Consider the following 15,185-nt stretch of genomic DNA (forward strand, 5'->3'; position numbering starts at 1 on the left):
TGTTTGTTTGAGACAGAGTTTTGCTCTGTCGCCCAGGTTGGAGTGCAGTGGTGTGATTTTGGCTCACTGGAACCTCTGCCTCCTGGGTTCATGCCTCAGCCTCCCAAGTAGCTGGGATTACAGGCGTCTGCTACCACACTCGGCTAATTTTTTTGTATTTTTAGTAGAGATGGGGTTTCACCATGTTAGCCAGGCTGGTCTTGAACTAGTGACCTCAAGTGTTCTGCCCGTTTCGGCCTCCCAAAGTTCTGGGATTACAGGTAGGAGCCACTGCGCCCGGCCCTATGTAAGAGTTTAAGGAAGACTTGTGTTTGCCAGATGCTGTTTTTTGTTTTGTTTTGTATTTATAAACTGTTTTAACTTACTTGGAAAATTAAGTCATTAGAAAATTGTGGCCTTTGCCTACTGTTGATGCCATTTGTTTATGTAAAAGTTTGAGGATGTTACCAGATTTTTACACCACTTTGTTAGGATCTAGGTTAAGGGTAGGAAAAATGAGGTTGCCAGGGTAGAACGAAATCTACACCTTATATTTTAACCCACTTGGAAAAGGTGGACATACCCTAATGCCTTTCAATCAAGTGTTGGTAGGTTGGTTGCTGTTGCTGCTGCTTCCTTCTCTCTTTTTTGCTCTTCAAATGTTAATGTCAGTTATAAGAAAAATTTAAGTTGGGAATAGTTAAAATATTGTACATCAGTAAATGTAGTTTTGGACCTTAGCCTGAATGATTTATATTGTTAGTTATAAGTGTTAAAGGATAGAATTTTATTTTAATTTTTTTATTATACTTTAAGTTCTAGGGTATGTGTGCACAACGTGCAGGTTTGTTACATATGTATACATGTGCCATGTTGGTGTTCTGCACCCATTAACTCGTCATTTACATTAGGTATATCTCCTAATGCTATCCCTCCCCGCTCCCCCCACCCCAGGACAGGCCCCAGTGTATGATGTTCCTCACCCTGTATCCAAGTGTTCTCATTGTTCAGTTCCCACCTATGAGTGAGAACATGCAGAGTTTGGTTTTTAACGGACAGAATTTTTCTTTCCTAGAAAAGTGGTGAGAGAAGTTAAAATAGCATTATGATTATGTTTGTGATTTGTCACTATTTGCCAGGTAAAATGAGAAATCTACCATTTGCCAGGCTCTGCTCTAGGTGCTTTAGAATAGCACTGCACAGTAGAATTTTCTGTGATGATGGAAATATTTGTTATCTGCTTTAATACGATAGCCATTGGCCATGTGTAGGTTTGTTTTTTGTTGTACTTAAGACAGGGTCTAATTCTATCACACAGGCTGGAGTGCAGTGGTTTGATCATGGCTCACTGCAACCTCCACCTCCTGGGTTCAAGCTGTCTTCCCAGCTCAGTCTCCCAAGTAGCTGTGACTACAGGCGTGCCACCATGTCTGGCTAATTTTCGTATTTTTGGTAGAGACGGGGTTTCGCCATGTTGGCCAGGCTAGTCTTGAACTCCTGGGATCAAGCAGTCCTCCTGCCTCGGCCTCCCAAAGTGCTGAGATTACAAGTGTGAGCTACTGTGCCTGGCCTGGCCACATGTAATTATTGCACACTTGAAATATGGATAGTGCAACTGAGGAAATGAATTTTTAATTAATCTTAATTTAAATTCAAATAGTCACATGTGGTGAATGGTTACCATTTTGGACACAGCATGCTTTATTTAGAGTCCTTTCTTAATTCTCAAAATTTTTCAAGGTGGGGACATTTTTATTAAGCAAACAGACTGAGATTAAGCTAGTGTTAGTTACAGTCTGGACTAAAACTTTTTTTTCTTTTCAGGGCACTTAACATCACACTCCTGCCTAGTGTTTAACTATTTAGGGGAGGGGTATAGGAGGAGAGTGAGGGAATTCTTTGTTAGGCAAAAGAGTAGTAATACCTATTAGGTGGCTGCATATGTTGTATAATAGGTAAATTATTATTATTATTTTTTTAGGACAGAGTCTCCCTCTGTCGTCCAGGCTGGAGTGCAATGGCACAATCTTGGCTCACTGCAAGCTCTGCCTCTGCCTCATGCCATTCTCCTGCCTCAGCCTCCCAAGTAGCTGGGACTACAGGCGCCCGCCACCACGCCTGGCTAATGTTTTGTATTTTTAGTAGAGACAGGGTTTCACCATGTTAGCCAGGATGGTCTCAATCTCCTGACTTTGTGATCCCCCCGCCTTAGCCTCCCAAAGTGCTGGGATTACAGTCTTGAGCCATTGAGATACAATGCCCGGCCCATTGTATAATAGGTAAATTATTTTATGTGATTTATTTTCTCTGGGAAAGTTGCTGTTTCTGCTAGTTAATGATACTTAGTTTAGCTTTAGTTGCTGATGAAATTTAGATTAGGAATTGTTAGCAAGTAGGTGTCCATATGCACATGAAAGGTTAACTGATTAAATTTCTTTGTGACAGAATTCTACTTTTGCAACTAAGAGTGGACAATAACTTTGAAATTGGTTTTAATATACTTTTGCTTGTACTTTATTTAGAATATAACAAAAAATAAAAAAATGGAAACAAAGTTTGGTCTGTTCTGAAATCCCCTTCTGAACATAGTAGTTAATCATAAGTTTATTTTTTTGAGATGGAATCTCGCTCTTGTTGTCCAGGCTGGAGTACAGTGGTTCGATCTCGGCTCACTGCAACCTCCAGCTCACTGCAAACTTCGGCTCCCAGGTTCGAGTGATTCTCCTGCCTCAGCTTCCCCAGTAGCTGGGATTACAGGATTACCACCATGCCCGGCTAAGTTTTGTATTTTTAGTAGAGACGGGGTTTCTCCATGTTGGCCAGGCTGGTCTCAAACTGCTCACCTCGGGTGATTTACCCACCTCAGCCTCCCAAGTGCTGGGATTACAGGCGTGAGCCACCACGCCCTGCTGCCAGTCATAAGTTTAAACTAGGATAAATTATTCCTTAAAAGTATATCAGAAAACAAAATGCAGTTTTGCTATTTTATATATGTATATATAATGTGTATATAATTATTATAAAAATTACAAAATAATTTTTCTGTAAAAATCTAGTGAGGGTCGGGCGTGGTAACTCATACTTGTAATCCCAGCACTTTGGGAGGCTGAGGCAGGTGGATGACCTGAGGTCAGGAGTTCGAGACCAGCCTGGCCAACATGGTGAAACCCCGTCTCTACTAGAAGTACAAAAGTTAGCCAGGTGTGGTGGCAGGCACCTGTAATCCCAGCTACTTGGGAGGCTGAGGCAGGAGAATCGCTTGAACCCAGGATGTGGAGGTTGCAGTGAGCCAAGATCGCGCCATTGCACTCCAGCCTGGGGGACGAGAGTGAAACTTTGTCTCAAAAAAAAAAAAAAAAAAAAAAAGACTAGTGAGAAGTGAAAATCTTTTAATAATGTGGTAAATTTATTCTTTGCTTGCTTTTTAAATTTGTGTTTGTGTGTGTGCGCGCGTGCGTGTGTGCGCATATGCACGTGGGACCAGAATTTCACTATGTTGCCCAGGCTAGTCCTGAGCTCAAGTGATCCTCCTGCTTCAGCCTCCCAAGTAGCTGAGATTATGGTACATGCTACTGTGCCTGGCCTGTTTGCTTACTTTTTAATTTTTGTTTTTCTGGAATGAGATGTAGTATGAATGAAGAAATAAATATTTTTTTTGTTTTAAACTGACAGCATATATTTTTATTTTTATTATTTTTATTTATTTTTTATTTTTTTTTGAGACAGAGTCTCACTGTCACCCAGGCTGGAGTACAGTGGCGGGATCTCAGCTCACTGCAAGCTCCGCCTCCCGGGTTCACGCCATTCTCCTGCCTCAGCCTCCCGAGTAGCTGGGACTACAGGCGCCGGCCACCACGCCCGACTAGTTTTTGTATTTTTTAGTAGAGACGGGGTTTCACCATGTTAGCCAGGATGGTCTCGATCTCCTGACCTCGTGATCCGCCTGTCTCGGCCTCCCAAAGTGCTGGGATTACAGGCTTGAGCCACCGCGCCCGGCCTGACAGCATATATTTTTAAAATCTGTATTGTGTTACAAACGTGAAATGTTTCAAAAAATGATTCTTTTGTGTCAAGAGAGTGGGTTAAAAATACTTGTTTGTGCAGAGTGACCACAGTTCAGTTTTCAATAGTAGTAGATAGACAACACTATATTTTCAGAAAAGCAGACTAAAGCTTAAAAGGGAACTGAATTTAATATTCCATTCTTTAGATGTGTCAAAGTGTTGAAGTCCTGGGTCATTATTGGAGCTAGTTATCTGATGATAATAGAATTGCCATCCAAACTATTGAAGCGCTCCTTAAAGAACAGTTTCCAGAGAGGCAGGCATGGTGCTCGGTGTGATTGGGGGACTGGAGAGATACTGTCCAGCTGGCCTCAACTGAAGGGATCTCTCTCCTTAGTGTGCAGTCTTATATCTTTTAATATTTCTGCTTCTGACAATGCAGTTCTGACAGCATTGATTCAATGTATCTTCTTTCTTCATAAAGGCATTTTTGGACATAAAAAGCTAGGTCATATAAAGGGTCATATATATGCAAAGGACTGTTGAGAATTTTCTCCCCCAGATACCTGCGTGACTCATTTTTCTTATTTGTTTTAGGACTTCTGCTCACGTGTCCTTTATTTATTTTTTATTTTAAATTTTATTTTTATTATTTTTTGAGACAGGGTTTCCGTCTGTCACCCAGCCTGGCATGCAGTGGCACAATTTTAGTTTACTGCAACCTCCGCCTCCTGAGTTCAAGCGATTCTCCTGCCTCAGCTTCCTGAGTAGCTGGGATTCCAGGTGCTTGCCACCAGGCCTGGCTAATTTTTGTACTTTAGTACAGACTGGGTTTCACCATGTTGGCCAGGCTGGTCTCAAACTCCAGACTTCAGGTGATCCACCTGCCTCGGCCTCTCAAAATGCTGGGATTACAGGTGTGAGCCACCGTGCCTGGCCTAATTTTTAAAATTTTTTTTTTTTGAGACAAGGTCTCACTCTGTTGCCCAGGCTGAAGGTCTGGAGTGCAGTAGTGTGATCTTGGCCCACTGCAACGTCCGCCTCCTAGGTTGAAGCGATTCTCCCATCTTAACCTTCCGGGCAGCTGGGACTACAGGCACATGCCACCATGCCCAGCTAAACAGGTGTCCTTTAAATGTTATTTAGAGGCCTTCCTTGGCTAGCAGTCAGTCCTTCTCACCTTATTTTCTTATTTCTTACTTTATTCTCATTTATCAGCTTCTTACATTTACTTGTATATTTATCACATATTTTCCGCAATTAAAATGTAGATTTTATGAAGATAAGGATGTCTGCTAATGGCTCTATTCGCATTAGTTAAAATGGTGTACCATAGTAGATGTTTAATAAATATTTGTTATGTGAAGTGAGTGTGAAAACAGTGATTACAGGGCAAGAGAGAAAGATCTTTGGATTGTGTGCTTGCATAAATATTTGGAAAATGGAGTTAAGCTGGATTTTGGCATTACAGAGTACATTATTATATGAAGTAATTGTAGGATATTGGGCAGAGCCTGTATTATGTGGTAAGACTTTGAAGTTTAATTTATGAATGAATTATAGTATTTGTTTACATAGTCTTTCTTTCATCACAAAAGCGTAATAAGAGGAAACTTTTATTATTGTTTCTTTGGTTTTGGCATTGGAGGATAAATGGTATCAGGATTAAATGAGTTGGTTGTGAGGAGCCTGCTGCTGTATTAGAATCTTCAGATAGTAGGACTCAGTCATACGTCATTTCATAGAGCTTTACAACCGATTCTGACATGAAGTCAGGGTTGACGATCACTATATATGATATTAAGAAATGGACCTGTTATAAAATTTAAAATATAAAATGTTGAAGAGCTGGGCACAGGGGTGCATGCCAGTTACTCAGGAGTCTGAGGCAGCAAGATTTGGGTGAGCCCAGGAGTTCAAGGCTATAGTTTGTGATTATTGCCCCTGTGAATTGCTACTGCACTCCAGCCTGGGCACCATAGTGAAACTCCATCTCTTTAAAAAAAAATTAGAAGGAAAATAATTGTAGTGTAGAGTTGCTTTGTGTTTTTCAGAAAATTTAAAAATCAAGTTTAATTTTTGGTATGCTGAGAAGCTGATGTGGAAGAGAGAACAAGTCACTTAACAGTGAGCTTAGCCAGCAATCAGCATTCATATCTAAATACAAGTTTGTGCTCTATTTACAGGCAATATACTGTTGAGGAGACAAACGTAAGATTCTTAGTGAAAAATGGTTGTGAAAAGGATGTCAGTTGCCAATTCTGATAGTAAGAAGGGTGAGTGAAGAGGCTTAAATTCAGTGATAGTTATCAGTGTAAATGTTAGGGCGTGGAAGGAATTTTATGCTGTGGTTGTATTCTTTTGGAAATTTCCCTGAAATGTTAGCTGTAGGCTTAAACATCTAAGTTGTTTTATGATACGTGCTGTACAAACTTGTATTAAAGTTGTAACTTTAAGAACACTAGTCTAACTTGTTGCATGTGGTTTTTTTCCTCCTAGGTAAGATAGGAAATTATATTGTTCACTACTTAATGTGGCATTGAAATAATCCCTTACACTTTTAATTTAATTAAAGCAATCTTTCCTTTCCTGGTTATTTAGAAGTAAAATAGCTTGTAATCCCAGTGCTTTGGGAGGCCAGTGTGGAAGATCTCTTGAAGCCAGGAGTTCGAGACCAGCCTGGGCAACATAGCAAGGCTCTGTCTTTGTAAAAAATAAAAAAGTTACCTGGGTATGGTGGTGGTGCAAACCTGTAGTCCCAGCTACTTGGGAGGCTGAGGTGGAGGACTGCTTGAGCTCATTGCAGTTCGAGACTGTAGTGTGCTATCATCATGCCGACGCACTCCAGCCTGGGTGGCTGAGACCTTGTCTGGGGGAAAAATAAGTAAAATAAAAATTGCAGTGTAAGAATTAAATGATGGACAGGTTGATGTTTTTGTTATCTGATGGGCTCTACTGCACTTTCTTTGGTTAGTATAATATGAGCAAATCTTCAGTTGAAATAATATGAAATTTCTACTAAAACACCTTGGGGAAATAATATTATTTGAAGCCAGTAATATTTTTAATCTTAAAGATTCCATTTGATTTTATTACTGAGGAGATTGTGTAAACATTCCTGAGTGGCATCTATAAGAGTTGTTTTATCTGATTACATGAAAGGAGAAGTGAAAGTTTGCTTTTAAAAACAATAGACCTAGGGAAAAAAAGCCTGGCCTTGGTTGGTTGTCTGCTTTTACACATGGTTGCTGTTCAAATTCAAATACTTCTTTTTCCTCTCACAATAAAATGGCTTACACTTAAAATGGGACTCTATTTTTCAGAGAGAAGTCGTTGGGTAGTACAAGATTACATTTAATTATCAATGCTTGAGGACTAAGTCAGAATTTTTAAGAAGGAGAACATTAAGCAAAGCAGTATTTATTTAGTATCTATTTTGAGCCAGATTTTATGCTCAACTTTTTACTTGTTAGCTGATACAAAGTTTGTGACACTCCCTTAAGGAAATTGTAGGTATAGCCAATACTAAATGACTACATTGTTACAGTTTCTTTCTTTCTTTCTTTCTTTCTTTCTTTCTTTCTTTCTTTCTTTCTTTCTTTCTTTCTTTCTTTCTTTCTTTCTTTCTCTTTCTTTCTTTCTTTCTTTCTTTCTTTCTTTCTTTCTTTCTTTCTTTCTCTTTCTTTCTTTCTTTCTTTCTTTCTTTCTTTCTCTCTTTCTCTCTCTCTTTCTTTCTCTCTTTCTCTCTTTCTCTCTTTCTCTCTTTCTCTCTTTCTCTCTTTCTCTCCTTCTCTCCTTCTTTCCTTCTTTCCTTCTTTCTTTCTTCTTTTTTTATTTTTTGAGACGGAATTTCACTCTTGTTGTCCAGGCTGGAGTGCAATGGTGGCGCTATCTTGGTTCACCGCAACCTCCGCCTCCCTGGTTCAAGTGATTCTCTTGCCTCAGCCTCCAGAATAGCTGGGATTACAGGCATGTGCCACCATGCCCGGCTAATTTTGTATTTTTAGTAGAGACAGGGTTTCTCCATGGGCTGGCCTCTAACTCCCGACCTCAGGTGATCTGCCCGCCTCAGCCTCCCAAAGTGCTGGCATTACAGGTGTGAGCCACCGCACCTGGCCTTTTACAGTATATTTCTAAATGCTTTGTATACAGGTAATTCCACTGTATTGGGATATAGAGATTCCTAAAAGTCTCTGCGCTTTGCAGAGTCATGCAATAAAAACCACAAGGCTTATGGGAAAAATGAGGGTGGCCACAACGTTAAAAAACGTTATTAGTGACAGATTAAAAACAAAGATAAGAACTTCAAATGGTAGTACTGTTTTACATATGTTAAATGGTTAACAAATACATAATACTATGATGTAAATATTGCACTTTACTTTGGAAAAGACAGTGCTTGCTTGCAGAAGTGGGCATCTGAAGGATTATAGTTTGTGAATCATTGTGAGGTGGAGAAAGGCAGGTTGTCTGAAATCTGATGGAAAGTTGTAACATCACATGTGGATGGGTGTGGTTCATTGTGGCTCACAGCATACAAGGGGAACTGAGGTAGTTGAGGTGTGTGTCTGAGTGCTGCTGTGTATGCCTATGAGACTTGTTTTGGCTAGGTGCTGTTTTCTGTGTTCATCTAGATTTTCTAACAGATGAATGGCACAGAAGCAAACATGAAATTTAAAATGCTCAAAATACTCCCCATCAATTGTGTTGGAGCCAATGTGTGTTTTCAAAACAAGCATTATAACAGAATTTAACTGTACATGATTTCACTTAGAGTTGTAGAGATCATATATCCTGTGTTTGAGTAGTTCTTAACTCTGAAGTGTGGCTGTTTGCCAAGAGCCCTGGTCTTACGTCTAGTACCTGAGATAGTGCCACATTCTTTGCCATCTTAGGTTGCCACTGCCAGTAAATGAAAACCAAGGAGACTTAAGCATCTTCCAACTTTTTGTTTGTTAGGGAAACTTTTTTGTTGAGATGGAATCTTGCTCTGTTGCCAGACTGGAGTGCAGTCGCATGATCTTGGCTCACCTCAATCTCCGCCTTCCAGGTTCAAACAGTTCTCCTGCCTCAGCCTCCCAAATAGCTGGGATTACACGTGTGTGTCACCACGCCCAGCAGATTTTTGTATTTTTAGTATAAAAGGGGTTTCCCCATGTTGGCCACGATGGTCTCAATCTCTTGACCTTGTGACACTCCCTTAAGGAAATCGTAAGTATAGCCAATACTACAGAATCATCTAGTAGATTCCTCAGAAATGCTTGTGGAACAATTTTTTAAATTTTTACATGTTTAAATTGTTTCCTATATCCTTGATATTTGAAGGACAGCTTGGCTGGATATAAAATATTTGATTCACATCCGTCACCTGTCCTCTCTCTTCTATATGTATGACTTTTGTTTGATTCTTTGAAATATTTCTTGTGCCTCGGCCTCCCAAAGTGCTGGGAATACAGGCATGAGCCACTGCACCCAGCCTAGGGAAGTTTTATTTTATTTTATTTTATTTTTTGAGATGGAGTCTCGCTCTGTCTCCCAGGCTGGAGTGCAGTGGCGCAATCTCGGCTCACTGCAAGCTCCGCCTCAGCCTAGGGAAGCTTCTGATAGAGGCTAATTCATTTTAAAGATTTCTGTGGGGAGTCTAAGTGACATTTTAAAACCCAGGAAATAGGCCAGGGACGATGGCTCACTCCTGTAATCTCAGTGCTTTGAGAGGCAGAGGTGGGAGGATCACATGAGCCCAGGAGTTCTAGGCCAGCCTGGGCAGCATGGCGAAACCCTATCTGTACAAAAATACAAAAATTAGCCAGGTGTGGTGGTGCGCGCCTGTAATCCCAGCTACTTGGCAGGCTGAGGTAGGGGACTGCTTGAGCCTGGCAGTTCCAGGCTTCAGTGAGCAGTGTTCATGCCACTGCACTCCAGCCAGAGTGACAGAGTGAGACCACGTCTCCTCAACAACAGCAGCCACAACAAAGCCTCAGCAAATCTGAGTAAAAGAGAAAAGCAGTGCTTTTCTAAACTACCTCACAGAGTAGGTAGTGAGATATGTATACAAGTGCGTGGCAAATGGTAAAGCATGTGTATTATTAGTACTTGCTCTTTTGTAGATGTAGTCTATTTTAAACCTTAGCTTTTTCACTGAATTGATCTCATCTTTGGTTTATGTTATATTTACTCTGGGTCTTGTATTCTGTTTGATGTTTTTATTTGCTTTATTTTTTATTTTTTACTTAAGAGAGTTTATATTTTTGTTAGTTACATTTATGTATACTTTTAAAACTCCTCTTAGTTCCCCCCCCCGCTTTTTTTACATTTAGGTTTCTTCTATTTGGTTTATCAGCTTTAAATTAGAACCATTTAGTTTCATTTTCTTATGTGTGAGGTCTTATTCCAGTTTTTTTTTCTGTCTCTTTTCCTGTGATTTTTTGAAGTTACATTTACTTTGTGAGAGTATGTCATTTTACATACTGTTCTTCCTCATCAATACCTTTGTTTTAAATTTAGTGCTACAATATTGTTAAAGATTTACAGATTTTTTTTGAAGTTCTCAATCACTTCTTGGTTGGATAAAGCTCATCATCTAGTAGATTCCTCAGGAATGCTTGTGGAACAATTTCTTAAATTTTTACATGTTTAAATTGTTTCCTATATCCTTGATATTTGAAGGACAGCTTGGCTGGATGTAAAATATTTGATTCACATCCATCACCTGTCCTCTCTCTTCTGTATGTATGACTTTTCTTTGATTCTTGAAATATTTCTTGAAAATGTTATCCTGCTTGTATCTTGCTTGTGTTGCTAATGCCAGACTGATTTTATTTCTTAATATATGACTTGGTTTTTTTCTTAGACATCCAATAAATTTTCTTGAGTTACAGTTTTGAGTATTGGTATTTCTGTTCTATTTCATTCTTCAGTAATCTTTGACTATTGAATCTTATTTGCCTCTCTTCTTTTTTTTTTTTTTCCAAGATAGAGTCTGGCTCTGTTGCCCAGGTTAGAGGGGAGTGGTGCCATCTCAGCTCCACCTCCCAGGTTCAAGCGATTCTCCTGCCTAAGCTTCCCAAGTAGCTGGGGTTACAAGCATGCGCCACTATGCCCGGCCAATTTTTGTATTTTTAGTAGAGACAGGGTTTCACCATGTTGGTCAGACTGGTCTCAAACTCCTGACCTCAAGTGATCCACCTGCCTTGGCCTCCCAGAGTGCTGGGATTACAGGTGTGAGCTATTGCACCTGTCCTCTCTCTTCTATATGTATGACTTTTCTTTGATTGTCTTCACCTCTTATTTCTTTTTCATTTATGTGAAAGCATTCCTATTTTCTATCTCTTTAGATCGTATCTGTTCTATCTGTTCCTTCTAGGGCATCTTTTGTAATTTAGTCTTCATTTAAGTTCAGTTTGTTCATGTTTTACAAGTTCCTGGTATTTATCTACTCTGTTTAAAATTTTGAGTTTCTCATTTGAGGTGTTCTTTTATGTCTGCATTTGTTATTTAATTACTTTAAATTTGCGATGGATATGGTGATATTAATCTTTCCTCTGTAAGGGTTTTTGGTGTATTTTCTTCTGCCCAAGTATTTTACTTTTTATTTCTTATAAGTAATTTGGTATGAATGCTGAGTCCTTTTTTCCGTTCAGGTTGTTTGTGCTGGATTTTACTGTACCAACAATATTGTTATCTTATTTTGTCTTATTTTGGTGATGGGGTTAGGGTGGCCTTCTCAGTCTCTTAGTTCAAGAGCACTCTGATTTGTTGCCACAGTGAAGTGTAGTTTTAAAAATAAATTAACACCTACCCCCGCAACCCCTGCCATAGTTCTGTCTTGTTTTAGTAGGCCATTTATGCTCTGGTCACTTCCTTTTTTCCCTTTATCATCAGCCCTCCAAATGACACCTCCTTCTCTCCCAGAAACTGTGCCTTGCTAAAACTGTTGCCTTTGATCTTACGTACTTTCTAAGTGTATTATTTTTGACTTCCCAGTACCATTGCTCTCACTGTCATGTCTCAGATGAGCCATCAGTACTTTCTCTCAGATGGGGCCCTCTCCTGATGGTAAATCCTCGGTCATATTACATGTAATTCAGTTACCACTAGGACCCTGCTATATTGCTCTTCTGGACAGTTCCCATTGAAGCTTCTGGTCTTCAATGTTTATGCTCTTACATGTAAATTTGAGTTTTTAGTCATTTCATCTCCTTATAATGCTGTGGGGTCAGCTATGGATGATTTTATTTGCTCTTATTCTTGGCCTATATGGTTTTTATGAGGATTTGTGGAGCGTGTAGAAATTGGAGGATGGTGGACCGGGCACAGTTGCTCACACCTGTAATCCCAGCACTTTGGGAGGCCGAGGCAGGCGGATCACGAGGTCAAGAGTTCGAGACCAGCCTGGCCAACATAGTGAAACCCGTCTCTACTAAGAATACAAAAATTAGCCGGGTGTGGTGGCACATGCCTGCAATCCCAGCTACTCGGAAGGCTGAGGCAGGAGAATCGCTTGAACCCAGGAGGCGGAGGTTGGAGTGAGCCGAGATCATGCCACTGCACTCCAGCCTGGATGACAGAGCAGACACTGTCTCGGAAAAAAAAAAAAAAGCAAACCCAAATTAGAGGATGGCCATTAACCTATAGGGGACTTAATCCTTGTTTTTTATGTGCTATACTTGAAAATATTTGTGTTTGCTTTAAAATAATTTGCAGTTTAGGTTTTATATAATTGGATAATTGGTTATACTTCTGTTTCTGTGTCCCACCGCATTGTTCTCTCTTCAAACTCTCTTGGAAGTATTTGTCATGGAAATAACTATGAGGTTATATTTTATAGCTGTCTGTCAATCATGTATATAATCCTTGTTTTGCAGATTTCTACTCTTATCAAGCAGGAGTCCGAAATGCCCCTTTAATGTTCTTTCTTCAAGTGACAAAATTTCATGCTACAAAACAAATGAAATATAAAATCTGGCACATTTTATGATACATTAACAAGAGTATAGTATTCAGAAAGCGGATGGTGATTGTTACACTCAATTTTGCTTGCTAGTAAGACCATATATGTAATTTTCACTTCTGGGTCCAAAACTTTCAAAGATACAGACCAGTGACACCCTAATGCTTGTACTCCACAAAAATATTGGTGTAAAGTTCCTACAGATCTTTCTTGTCTTTTTTATTCTGAGACTACGTATTTATTACCTTTATAATATTGAGATGCTTTTTTGGTGTGAAATACGCCAAAAATTTTTTAATGGCTTATTTGGAAAAATAACAATTTAGCAATTCCATTTCAGTTTCCCAGTTTGTTTTTTTTTTTTTTTTGAAACACTATTAATACTATTTTTTAAAATATAGAGTGCTTCTTTGGCAGCACATATACTAAAACTGGAACAGTACAGAGAGGATTATTAACATGGCCCTTGCGCAAGGATGACATGCAAATTCATGAAACATTCCATATTTTTAAAAATATACAAAAATTAAGTAAAATATAGAAACATGGTAACAATATTATATCATCTTCATAGAGTGGTCTAAAATGTCAAAGGAGGCTGGGCATGGTGGCTCACGCCTGTAATCCCAGCACTTCTGGAGGCTGAGATGTGCTGATCACTTGAGGTCAGGAGTTCAAGACCAGCCTGGCTAACATAGCGAAACCCCGTCTCTACGAAAAATACAAAAATTAGCCTGGTGTGGTGGCATGTGCCTGTAATCCCAGCTACCTGGGAGGCCGAGGCAGCAGAATCGCTTAAACCCAGGAGGTGGAGGTTGCAGTGAGCCGAGATCGTACCACTGTACTCCAGCCTAGGCAACAGACCGAGACTCCATCTCAAAAAACAAACAAACAAAAAACCCCCTAAAACTTTCATATATGGAACAGCTAAAAGAACAAAACTGTTTAGCTTGAATAAAAGAAAACAGAATTCTTACAGAGTTACCCGTATCCAGTTATAGAGCGATAATTTGGATCAGTGTATCTAAAAACATTTTTGTAGGCTGGGTGCTGTGGCTCACGCCTGTCATCCCAGCACTTTGGGAGGCCAAGGCAGGTGGATCAGCTGAGGTCAGGAGTTTGAGACCAGGCTGGCCAACATGGTGAAACCCCATCTCTACTGAAAATACAAAAATTAACTGGGCGTGGTGGTGTACGCCTGTAATGCCAGCTATTCAGGAGGCTGAGGCAGGAGAATCATTTAAACCCGAGAGGTGGGGGTTGCAGTGAGCTGAGATCACACCACTGCCCTCTAGCCTGGCTAAATTTTGTATTTCTAGTAGAAATGGGGTTTCAGCACGTTGGCCAGGCTGGTCTCGAACTCCTGACCTTGTGATCCACCCACCTTGGCCTCCCAAAGTGCTGGGATTACAGGCGTGAGCCACCGTACCCGGCCAAAAGTTGTATTTCTTTTATTTTTGCTTTATTTATTTATTTATTTATTTAGAGACAGGTGCTCACTGTTGCCCACACTGCACTGTAGTGACATGGTCATGGCTCACTGTAGCTTCAGTGTCCCAGGCTCAAGCAATCTTCCCACCTCAGCCTCGTGGGCGGCTGGGATTACAGGTGTGCACCACCATGCCTGGAGAATTCTGTATTTTTAGTAGAGATGGGGTTTTGCCATGTTGCCAGGCTGGTCTTGAACTCCTAGGCTCAAGCAATCTGCCCATCGTGGCCTCCCAAAGTGCTGAGATTGCAGGCGTGAGCCACCACACCCAGCCAAGTTCTATTTCTTAATATTGTGGGTTTCAGTTGCCATGATCTCATGATATGGTGTTTCAGCTCAGCTGTGGTGCTGATGCACTGTGCCTAACCACTGAGAATGTCTCTGTCTGGAATTCCTCTTACAACAGGTTCCTAAAGCTCTGTTTGTTTCTTTAAACATCTTTCTCTGTGTTTTTCAGATTGGATAAATTTTATTGCACACTAATACTTTTCCTGTTACTTTCTTTCTGTTTTTGAGTCCATACAGTGAGGTATTTTCTCTTTAAAAAAATTGCTTCAAAGTGTTCACTGTTGCTTCCTTGAGCATTTTTATGGCACTGAATAGAAAGTCTTAGATATCTCTTTCATCTTTGCCTTGGTATCTGTTTCTTTTCCCAGGCAAGTTGAGACTTTCCTCTTTGCGTACTATTTTATTAGACCCTGGATCTTACTTAAATCCCGTGGAAAATGTTGATAACTTTGTTTTAGCGATTTGGTTAGGTTCA

General features: G+C 40.1%; 1 protein-coding gene and 1 non-coding gene across 3 annotated transcripts in view; both read left to right on the plus strand.

Annotated features, from left to right (window-relative positions):
• NAA15 (N(alpha)-acetyltransferase 15, NatA auxiliary subunit) overlaps positions 1-15,185 on the plus strand; it is a 91,487-nt gene that overhangs the window by 4,519 nt on the left and 71,783 nt on the right. The gene's annotated exons all lie outside the window — the stretch shown is intronic.
• Positions 13,336-13,444, plus strand: LOC115895821. The gene has a single exon (XR_004055925.1). It is a non-coding gene; the product is annotated as a U6 spliceosomal RNA (small nuclear RNA).

The sequence above is a fragment of the Rhinopithecus roxellana genome, chromosome 2, assembly GCF_007565055.1.
Source record: "Rhinopithecus roxellana isolate Shanxi Qingling chromosome 2, ASM756505v1, whole genome shotgun sequence".
In the NCBI taxonomy this organism is placed as follows: Eukaryota; Metazoa; Chordata; class Mammalia; order Primates; family Cercopithecidae; genus Rhinopithecus; species Rhinopithecus roxellana.